At 35.2% G+C, this 11,504-nt stretch overlaps 1 pseudogene; it reads right to left on the minus strand.

Moving 5' to 3' along the window:
- Window positions 1–2,655: 2,655 nt before the first annotated feature.
- On the minus strand, window positions 2,656–3,744 carry LOC140512023 (perilipin-2-like; annotated as a pseudogene).
- Between the last annotated feature and the right edge of the window lie 7,760 nt (window positions 3,745–11,504).

Consider the following 11,504-nt stretch of genomic DNA (forward strand, 5'->3'; position numbering starts at 1 on the left):
TCAAAGCCTTAGATCAATGAATGTTATCTGAAACCTCCATTCTGCTCCTAATATTTCTTCTGGACTTTTTGGGCAGCAAACATCATAATGGCCATTCCTCAGGCCTTGCTGAAGTCAACTTAGCTTTCAAGTAGATAACCATTTCTAATTGAAAGATCAACCTATCAAGAAGAATTCTGTATCTTACTGACAATGACTAAGAGAAATACCCCCTTTTAGGTTGTCATAGGACAACCTTTTTCCTTTTTATAGCTGGACAATGGAGGTATCTTTGAGCTCCTGAGGAATAACCTCCTCTTGCCATATAACCCAAAAGATTTCAATCAGCTTTTATCTGAGCAGTGGACCCCCTATCTTGTAAATCTCAGATGGAATAGAATTAGAACTAGGCACCCTGTCCATGATAAAAGCCTAATGACATTTATAACTTCTTCACTGAGAGAGGTTTTGACTTCAACTTGATGTATATGGTCAGTGGTTTCAGCATCGGTTGAAGATGATCTATTGAGAACATTATGAAAGTGTTCAGTCCATCTCTCAATGGGATCATGTCCTTAGCACTAATCAATGTGGCTCCATTAACACTGAGCATTTGAGATGCACTAATGGTCTTTCACCAAAAAATAGCCTTCAGGGAATCATAAAAAGCACTTTGGATTGTTACTATCAACATAAAACTTAATTTCATCTGTCTTCCTACTGAGTCAAGAATCCTGCATCTCTCTCAATTTTGCTTGCCTTTTACTTTTCATGGAGTTAAATGTTGCCTTCTTCAAGATGGACAAACCATCCCTGCTGGTAAAGTCTGTATCATTCTTTTTTTTAGTAACTTCTGAATTTCCCCATCATTTTCATCAAAGCAACCCTGATGCTCATGAGTGTCCTGGCCCAGATTAGTAAATATGGTGCTATATGTCAAATCTCTGAAAATTAACTACTCCTTTTCAGCTCCACTGTTGCCAACCATGTGTTGGTTCAGCATTCTCTCAAAGTTAGCAACAAACTGTTCATGCATGGAGAAGCACTCAAAGCTACTGACACTATGTCTTGCCTTGGGGCAACTGTTTTTGCTAAATGGGAACATTTAATTTAGAGAGGATAAGTCTGTGATTGGTCCAGTACTTTATGCCACACATCACTTTCATCACTCACACATTCTGTCTCTTCTCCTTATAATGATATAATCTATTAAGTAAAAATGTTTGCTGCAAGAGTTTATCCACAAAGTTTTCTTTCAGTCAGGTAAATGGAAGACAATGTCAATGATGAGAAGTCTCTATTAAGTGAGCATTGTTGTTGCTGTTTCCAACTCCATTCCTCCCAAGGATTCCCTGCTCTGTCTGATAGACTGCTTCTATTCTAGTATTAAAGTCACCCAGAATTTCAAGCTTGTCCTCTTTAGGAACATTAATGAAGATCTCCAGATCTTCATAGATTTCTCTTTGACCTCATCAGGGTTCATAATGGCAGGAGCATATGCATCAATGATGGTGGTAAGGTATTTTTCTGCAAGTGGGTTGACTGTGTGCAGGGTTGTGACTACAGTTCCTCCTGCTCTGTTACTTACCCATTGCCATAGGACTTCAAGGTATGTAATAATGGTTAAGTAGTATGGGAGATGTCTTTTGACTTATGAATAAATTGGATTTAAGTGAGGCAGAATTGCACAAAGTCATTAACCTCCATCTCTCTTCCAAAGTCATGGGAGTCCAGAAGTAAAGTAAAAGTCAAGACAACTGTTAATGGCTCAGGATGCAGGGGATGATCTTGGCATCTTCAATCTAACTAACCTCTAAGTGCTCCACAGAACCTGCTTCCAAGGTTGTCATAGTCCATTGGAAAAAAATTGTTCTTACCTGGCTTTTCTACTAGGGAAGTTTTCACTTGCTTGGGGTAGACACCCTGAAAACTCATTGAAGTATTTAAGGTCAGTTGGTTTCCCTCAACCTGGTTTAGCCTATCTACTGCAATAGTTTTACCCAAGTGTGGCTGCTGAGCATGCTATAGCTTCTTGGAACCACAGGTAAGAGTTAGGTCAATCAGGTGGATACCAATGTTGGAAATCATCCCTGGCAAAAGGGCTTGGCAGCCCTCACACCAGAGGTACTATTTTCCTTTAACATCCTACACACCCCATGCTTGGGGGTTACAGAATTTTGAAGGCACAAAAAGACAAATATTACGAAATTCAAAGGTGCAAAACATTAAATATTCAGAGTCAGGGGCATGGGGGAATCAAATACTGTATTATAAGTGGAAAAGAAAATCATGGGGATATCTATAACTGTCAATACATATCACCTTTCTAATTTTTACATTTTTTTCTGACAATGACCTACACACATTAATTCAATCAATAAGCTTTATTAACTATTACTGTGCCTGGTGCTATGCTGCCTTCTAAGACTAAGCAAGAACATTTCCTGCCTACAAGAAGCCTACATTCTCATGGGGGAAATAATATTTAAATAAGATGCATTCAAAATATAAAAAGGAGATGAAAGGGGATTTTAAAAGGGAAGGTTCTGAGAATAACCTTATAAAAATGTAAAAAAAAGACAATATACTTTCAGAAATTATATTCTCTAACAAATTATATTTTTATAATCAAAAGAATAACTGAAAGGTGAAGAGAATAGAAGATCTCCACTAGGTTTACTCTTTCTTGACTATTGAAAATTTAGATTTAGTAGAGCAAAAAGATAACTGAAAGATTTTTTTCTTTCCCCAACAAAATATCACACACAAACAAGCCCAAGAGAAAAACAAAAAATCTTCCATATTTCCCTGAGTTTGGGTCAGCTTAAACTGGCTCTGGGTCAGATCATACTTGGCTATGTCTTCAAAGACATTATTTAAGGAAAAGGCAGTATGAAGCTCCTGTATGTCACAACAATTTTGTTGGAACTTGTCTTGTAAGCTGCTTGGGAAACCTTGGACTTTGGGCATGAGATCCACGAAGGCTGACTGTTATTTCAGGGCAATGCTACAGGACATTACCAGAGTCCATGCTCAAAAGAGCTGTATATCACCATCTACATTTTCCAGTTTACTCCTACTCCACTTGATTCACAGCTCACACAGTGCCTTAAGACAATTCTGCTGATCCTCAGAACCTTGCAAGGTTTCAAAAGTGAATTCAGTTGCTTCATAGAGCTGGCAGAAGACTTTGCTGATATCAAACTTTGCACCTCTGATATTTCCATAGCATTCTTATATGCTTAGGGCTCGAGGTTGCTTGGCAGAGAATCTAGCGATGCAAAATAGCCTTCCCCTCTTGAAAATTCTTCTCTAAATAATCTCTATCTTTCTCTGAAAATTCTTGGATATTAGCTATGTGTGGTGAGATTGGGTGGTCAAGAACATCAAGGGAATAAATTTTAAAAAGTAGAAACAAAGAGGCTTTCAGTGGCAGATTTGAAAATATCCACAACTAACAATGGAGAGGTTGATCAGTGGAACAGATTAGGTATATAACATACTGAAATAAAATAACTTAGTGCTACAGTTTACAATAAACCTAATGATATCTGCTACTGGAGCAAAGACCTAGCATTTGATCAGAACTTCTGGGAAAACTGGAAAGCAGTCTGGTAAAAATTAGTTTTAGGCCAATGTCTCACATCCTATGCCAAGTAAGTTCCAAATGGATACTTTGCTTAGATATAAAAGGTCACACAGTAAACAAACCATAGGAATAAGGAAGAAATTTATTTTCGGAATTATGGATGAAGAAGAGTTCATGACCAAACAGGGAATATGAAGAACTGGAGAACATAAATGAACTGTTTTGATTACATAAATTCTAAAGTTTTTGTTAAAGCAAATTCATTATAGTTAAAATTAGGAAATAATTTAATTAAGGAAAAGATTCTACAGCAAGTTACTCAGATAAAGGTCTCATTTCTAAGACGTAAATAATGGACTAGGATTTATATAAATAATTATAGGAATATCATTCCTTAATTGATAAGTGGTCAAAGGATATGTGTGAGTAATTCCTAGGGGATGAAATCTATTGTCATTTTAAAAACATGTTCCAAATCAATAATAATTAGAGAAAAGCAAATTAAAGCAATTCTGAGGTTCCACCTTACACTTAATCATATTGGCAAAGGTGATTAAAAAAAGAAAATTACATATGACAGAAGGACTTTAAGGAAACAAACACCCTGATACATTTTTTTTGTAGAATTGTGAATTGGCACAGTTATTTTGGAAAACAATTTTGAACTATGCCCAGAAAATACTAAGTAGTATTTTAAACCATCAATACCACTTCTAGACCTATATAGCACAAAGAATAAAAGAAGAAAAGATCCTGTATTGATTTAAAAAAAAAAAAACACTGATAGCTTTTTTGTGGTGTAAAAGAACTAGAAAATATGGGATGTATTTATCAATTGGAGAATGGTTGAACAAATTATTGCATATGATTGTGATATAATACTACTGTGCTATAAGAAATGACAGAAGAGATTGTGTCAGAGAAACTATGGAAGATTTGCATAACTCTCAGAATAAAGTGAATAGAACAAGCAGAACAATTCATATTATAACAACAGCATTGTAAAAATGCATAATTTTGAAACACTTAAGAACTTTGATCAGTGCTATGATTTATCATTATTCTAGACAGAGAAGTGATGGACAAATAGGCAGAAAAAGACACACGTTGTTGGAATGGCTAATTTGAAATGTGTTTTGCTTGACTATGTGTATCTGTTACATGGGTTCATTTTTTTGTTGTTTTCTAAACATGTGGAGGGATGCATTCCTTATCATTGAATTTTTTTTAAAAAAAGCTAATTTCAAGAAATTGCAAGAATTCCTAAACCCACCAACTTTTTCCTAAAGAGTACGTTGCAAGATCAGATATATGAATAAGATGTGAAGAGATTCTATTGAACCATCATCAGTATTTTTCATTCTCTTGTGATTTGCTTTTTTGCTTTTCTCTTCCCTGTGTAGATGCTCAGGTCATATGCTTTTGTATAATTATGAATGTTCTATGATTTGATGAAATGTTATTAATACAATATCATCCACAAATCAAAGAATCAGAAGGGTCTTACCATACATAGGGCATCTGTATCCAATTTGGATTCTATACTGCATCTACCTGATCACAACAGCAAATACCTCTGGTATCTCCCTACTTCATGTCTCACTGATAATTTCTTAAATGCCACGTCAATAGTGAATTTTCCACAGGATGTCCCAAAAGTTTTAGTATAATTTTAAGCTACAAATGTTAATTTCTTAAAATTGCACTAATTTTTGTGCCAAAAATAATAAAATAAATGTCAAAGTACACCCTGTATTTCTCATTAAGTATGTTACAGTTAAAAGAACACCAATTGTGGAGTCAAAAGGTCTGGGTTTGAATATGGCTGTGTAGCTATCTCTATAACCTTAGCCAAGGTTATAGAGACCTTTTGACCTTCAAGCATCTCAATTTCCACATAGAGAGAGAGAGAGACAGAGACAGAGACAGAGACAGAGAGACAGAGAGAGACAGAGAGATCAAGAATTGGGTCAAACTCTGGGGTCATTTCTAGTTTAAAATCTAGTAGCCTAAGGTAAGGTATTTAGCTTCTCTAGGTCTCAGTTTTCTCATGTATAAGATGAGGTTTTTGGTGTAGATGACCTCTGAGCTCCATTGAAGCAGACAGTCTTACGTCTATGATCCTATGAAACCAATGTCTAATCTTGTTAACAATCAATCAATTAATCAAGAAGCATTTATTAAGTTCTCATTTTATATTTGGCATAATAATAAGCCCTGGGAATGTGAAGAAAGACAAAACAGTCTTTGACCCCTGTGAGCTCTCATTCTAATGCAGGAGATGACATCTGAAAACCTGGGTTCATACAAAATATGTTTGGAGCAAGTGGAAGATAATTTTCAAATGGAAGGCATGGGAGCACGGGATTGGGAGCAGTGTTTAGAAGAAAGTAGGATTCAAGCATTTGGTGAAGAGTAGATTGGATTGGGGAGATATTTGAGATAAGGAGATCAGCTAGAATGCTATTACAATAGTCTAAGTAAAAGGTATAATGGACTTAAATAAGGGGGCTGTGTAAATAGAAAGGAATATAAATGAGAGATGTTGGTGAAGTATTAAGAACAATTTAGAAAGGGTTTGGACTGTGAGGTAAGTTCTAGTGAAAAGTCAAAGGTGATATCACATTTTTGAGCCATGATAATTTAGAGAATACTGGTGCCCTCAACAATAACTGAGAGTAAAAGAGCAGAGGGTTTAGAGGGAAGGATTAAAAAATATATATGTTTTTAAGATGTTGACTTTGAGTGCCTGCAGAGCATTTAATTCAAGCTGTCCCACAGGCAGTTGTTGATACAGAGAGGTGCTTCAGGAGAAAGATTAGAGCTGAATTTAGAGTTGGGGGAATCATCTACAGAGAGATAAGTGAAATCACAGGTGTTAATGAGATCAAGTGAAAAAGGATAGACGATAAAGAGAATAAAACCTAGGAGAGAGAGTTGGAGGATACTCAGGGTAAACAGGATGCCACAAATGGAGATCAATCAAAGGAAACCAAGAAATAGCCATCAAACAGTAGGAGAACAGGGAGAGTACAATGTCATGAAAACCTGGAGGAAAGGGTTTCCAAAAAGAAAAGTTATCAACTGCTTCAAATGTGGAGAGAGATTAAGAAGTAAAAAAGGCCATTAGATGTGACAATTTATAGATTACTAGCATGAAGGACTCAAGAATAAAGCATAGTGTACTGTTTAGTTGATGAACCAAATGGTTGGGAAATTGAAGGAAAGTGATTGTATACAAAGTAGGAACCTGAGAAAGAAGTGAGGAGTGGAGAGAATGGGGGTTGGAGTGAGGAAAACGCAGGATAAGAATATAAATTAGCAAAGATGAAAGATAGGAATAATCACCTTTGGAGGAGTTGTAGGAAGGTAGAAATGTTAGTGCTAGTGTATTCTTGGTGGAGCTGTAAATTAATACAGTTTTAGGAATCAGTAACTAAAATTTCAAAATCCCTAGATAAAAAATTCATACTCCTAGATTTATATCCAAAGTAGAACACTGATAAGAAGAAAGCCTCCATACGTATGACATATTTAACAGCACTTTTTGTCATATCAAAGAATTAGAAATTAAGTAAATGTTCATTGATGATAGAGTAGATATTTTGCATGGTGAATGAATACTATGGAATATTACTATTCTATAAGAAATTATAAATATAATTAATGATATTCATAAGAAATTATGAATATCATTAATACAGAGAGAAAAAATGTATCCAAATTGATTAGTAAAATAAGTATAGGTGAAAAAACATATATGACACTAGCAATACAAATGGAAAGAATAACTACAAAAAGGTGAATGCTGAAAATTATAAAGAACAAGCATGGTATCAAAGAAGAAATATGAGAAGACATCCCCACCCTATCCTTCTGAAGAAGTGGGCGGTCCATATCACATATACATATGCACATGTATGTATATATGTATGTACACATATGCATATATACATGTGTGTGTATATGTATATGTATGTATGTGTATGTATATACACATACTATATATATATTTATATTTATACTTTAAGGGATATATTGGTTAGTTATACTGATTTCTTTTTCCTTCTCTTTAAAAATATTTTAAATAGGATAATTCTCTGAGATGGACATATATGGCAGGCAGTATAAGGAAATATAGTAATTAAAAAGATTATCAATAAAAACATACTTTAAAAGGGGGGATAGGGATTCTAATGCATAGGAAAAGTTAATTGATAAAAAAGTATGATCAGACAATCAGATCTTGCTTGTCATCACAGAAGCAGAAAAATTGTGGATGCTGGTAAGATGGAGGGTAGGACTAACTGTAGATGGCTTTAAATCTAGCATTCAACAGAAAGGAAGCTAAGATGGGGAACCTAATTCAATTCAGTTCTATTTAATCAAAGTCAGGCAATCAAGTCGCCCTAGTGTTAGCAGAAGTACGCTACCATGACTACTGAATCGCAAAAGGAAATCAGTCAAAACTATCATTTGCTCCAAATGCACCACTGTAAATAGAATTCATTGTTATAATCAAAATAATTACACTTTAGACTAAGTGTATTTTTGAGTTACTAACCCTAGAAGGTATTTCTAAAGTTTAGGTGATTCTATGTGAAAATCTGGATTAATCTTCCAATTCAATTAGCAAGAGAATATCTGGGAAGTGCAATCTAGTATAGATCCCAGACTTAGTCTAAACTAAAAGGGTTAGCACTCTGATTTTGTCCAGCATAGAATTTTCTATGTCAGTGGTACACTATCTTTTCAGTAACAGGAGGTGGAGCCAGAAAGAATACTCAATTCGTTGATTGCTTAACTAATTTACTTATATTTACAGGGACTCTAAAATGAATCTCATGAATAATTTCTACTTATTTTCATTTTAATTATTTTCCATTTCTCTTTTTGAGATGTGACAGGCATATCTGAATTCATATGATAAGGATTCTACTGGGTACATCCTCATATGTTAGCTGGAGGATAAAATCTCAGCGTTCAATCACCTATGGCAAAAGGATGCTTATTATAGACTGAGAGATCTTATCAGCAAATTTCCCTTCAAAATTCATTTTTAAAAACTTTGATATATTTTTAAATAAGTGAAAGATGCAAAAATGCTAATATATGTGTACATATACAGATATAGTATGTATATATGATTTGCCAGTGTATATATACATATATATATATGTGTGTGTGTGTGTGTGTGTGTGTGTGTATATAAATATCCACACACATATACAAATGTGTGTGTGTGTGTGTTCTTTATATAAATGGAGAAAAGGAAGGAAAATGAGAGGGATGAGAGATGAGGGGAGAGCAAAGGGAAAGGGAGGGGGATGAAGAAGGAGAAGGAGAGAGGGAAAGAAAAAAGTAGTAAAGAGGAGGGGAGGAGGAGACTAGACCTTGAATGTCAATTAGATTTCTGTCACTTACTATCTGTATATCTCCCTGGGCAAGTAACTATATCTCCCTGCAGCTTTCTCATCGATAAAATTGGGCTAATAATACCTATCTTATAAGCATGTCACAAGGCTCAAATACAATAATGCATGCGAAACATCTGTCAAATTTTAAAACGTCATTTGAATATCTCAAAATCACATAACTTTTGTATTGGAAAGTACTGTGGCCACTATCTAGTCTAAGGGAATACCCAAGATAACACACCTAGAATGTGTCTGTATGATCTGTGCTTAAAGTTTTCCAAAGAGGGGAAATCTACTACCTCTCAATCCACTAACTCTGCTGGCCTCAGAAACTTACTAGTTATGTTACCTTGAGCAAGTTACTTAACTTCTGTCTGCCTCATTTTCCTCACCTGTAAAATGGAGATAATAATGAGGATAAAATGAGATATTTGTAATGTTTTGTAAAACCTAAAGTCCTCTTGCTATCATCATCCTCTTTATGTTGTAGCTATTAAACTTTCTAAGAGGGTCCATGGAAGACATCGAGTTCTTATAACAGACAGTGGCTTCTATGGACAAGCCAGTGGCTTGTACTCACTGAATGCTGCCCAGAACTTCATTCATTTATTCAAAAAAACATTTAAAGAGCTCCAAGCATATACAAGTCACTATACTCCTCCCATCTTCTCTTTCATTTACCCACTTGAAAGGTTGGGTTTATCACATGAAAATGGTTATCCAACTATTGGTTCAAAAATAATTCATTCATTGTATGAAAAACACATGGTCATAATGCAGACAGGATAAGCCGGACACCAAAGGCAAGTCCAGTAGCTATTGTTTGCCCTTATGTCATTACTTCTAAAGGATAAGCGATTAGGTATTGCTTGCTTGAAGGTTTCCAAGTCAGTGATACTCTTCTAGTTGCAGTGTACTTACGCACACTAAAATACTTTCACCTCAAATGTGGTAATATAGCTTAAGGAAAATAAAATTCTATTAAATTTGCCAAAAATCACTTGCCCTCTCTGGGACTCAGTTTCCTAAAATGTAAAATGAATATTAGTGATGACAATAAAAACCAGGTGAACCAGATGATAACTAAGAACTGTTGTGACTCAAGTATTCTGTGAGAGTTCATATTCTAAGTACTTTTACAACTCAACTTGCTTTGTCTTACTAGGCTTGTTTCCTGATCTATTAAATGAGGATATTGATCTATAGCTCTATGACATTCTCAAGAGCTAAATGTAATGATCCTCTAATCTCATAGTCTATATATCTATAAAAATATGAGCTACATAACTAAACAAGAGTTCTAAAGTAGCATACAACGATGGAGAGTGTTCTATTAGGATGCTGGTAGCATAAGTAGAAGAAATGAATAGAAGCTTCAAAGAGAAGAATTTAAGTCTGACATGAAGAAAATCTTCCTAACATATGCCCATCTAAAAATGGAATGATCTGACTCAGGAGGTAGTGGGTTCCCCTTCAGTTTAAAGTTTCAAGTAGGAGCTAAATGACCATTTATTGTTGAAAGGATTCTTGGTCAGGAAAATAAGCTATTTTGACCAATTCTCCAGGGCCCTATCCATCATCTTCTTTATTATCTAACCCCTGCTTTGTTCCTTTTTTTTTAGTGTTTTTCTCATTTGTATGTACGTTCGACTAGATGGTCTCTAAGTTCATTTCCAACTCTGAGGTTCTAGAACTCTTTGGAAAACTAAGAATGGCAGGTACCATTTGTACAGAGGAAAAAGACATTGCTGTGAGCGGAAATGAAAGGGGAAGCTTTCAGAACACCAGAAGAGGGAAATGACCTAAGGAGGTTTTAAACAAACAGCAAGATTTTAATTGCATGAGAAAAGATCATAAATGACATGGGGAAAGGTATGAAGGCAAGGGGATGCTGGTGAATCTTTAGCTTAGGAAGAGAAGGGAGTGTACACACTGTACACTTTTAAGTTTAATCTGCTATAACAGTTTCTCCATCACTTTCTTAACGCTGGAAAATGAACAAATCAATAAATGAAGCTTTGATTTGTAGCTTGCCAATTTTCAAGGTGTACATGCTCACATTGAAAATTTAGCAATTGGCTATCAGCAGTCAATTTGAACTGGCTCCAGCAAACTGTTTTTTGGAAGTGAAAACGTCCATGTCACCTTACTATGAAGGTAATTAGAACAGTCAGTTCATAGCAGAATGTTTTTGTAGGTAAATAGTCACTAATAAAATTGGAAAGAAAAGTCGAGGCCATCTGGATAATTTGTTTCATCCTTTCTCTTCGTTCAAGCTTCAGTCACTGAGTAGTTTTCCCGTACTCATGGAAAGAGTGAACTAAGACAACACTAAGGTAATTTAGGGCAAAAAAAATTTGGTTTTGGCTGAAATATTTTGGCAATTTCCACAGTCTTCTCATCCCTGAATTAGTCATCTAGAGATTCCAACAGCAGCAGGTACCTATCTCCTCTGCACTCCTCAGAAGCTTGGAAGCAACAGGACTAATTCAAAATTATCTAACTCGGGGAGAAATAAA

Source organism: Notamacropus eugenii, chromosome 6 (assembly GCF_028372415.1).
Source record: "Notamacropus eugenii isolate mMacEug1 chromosome 6, mMacEug1.pri_v2, whole genome shotgun sequence".
Lineage (NCBI taxonomy): Eukaryota > Metazoa > Chordata > Mammalia > Diprotodontia > Macropodidae > Notamacropus > Notamacropus eugenii.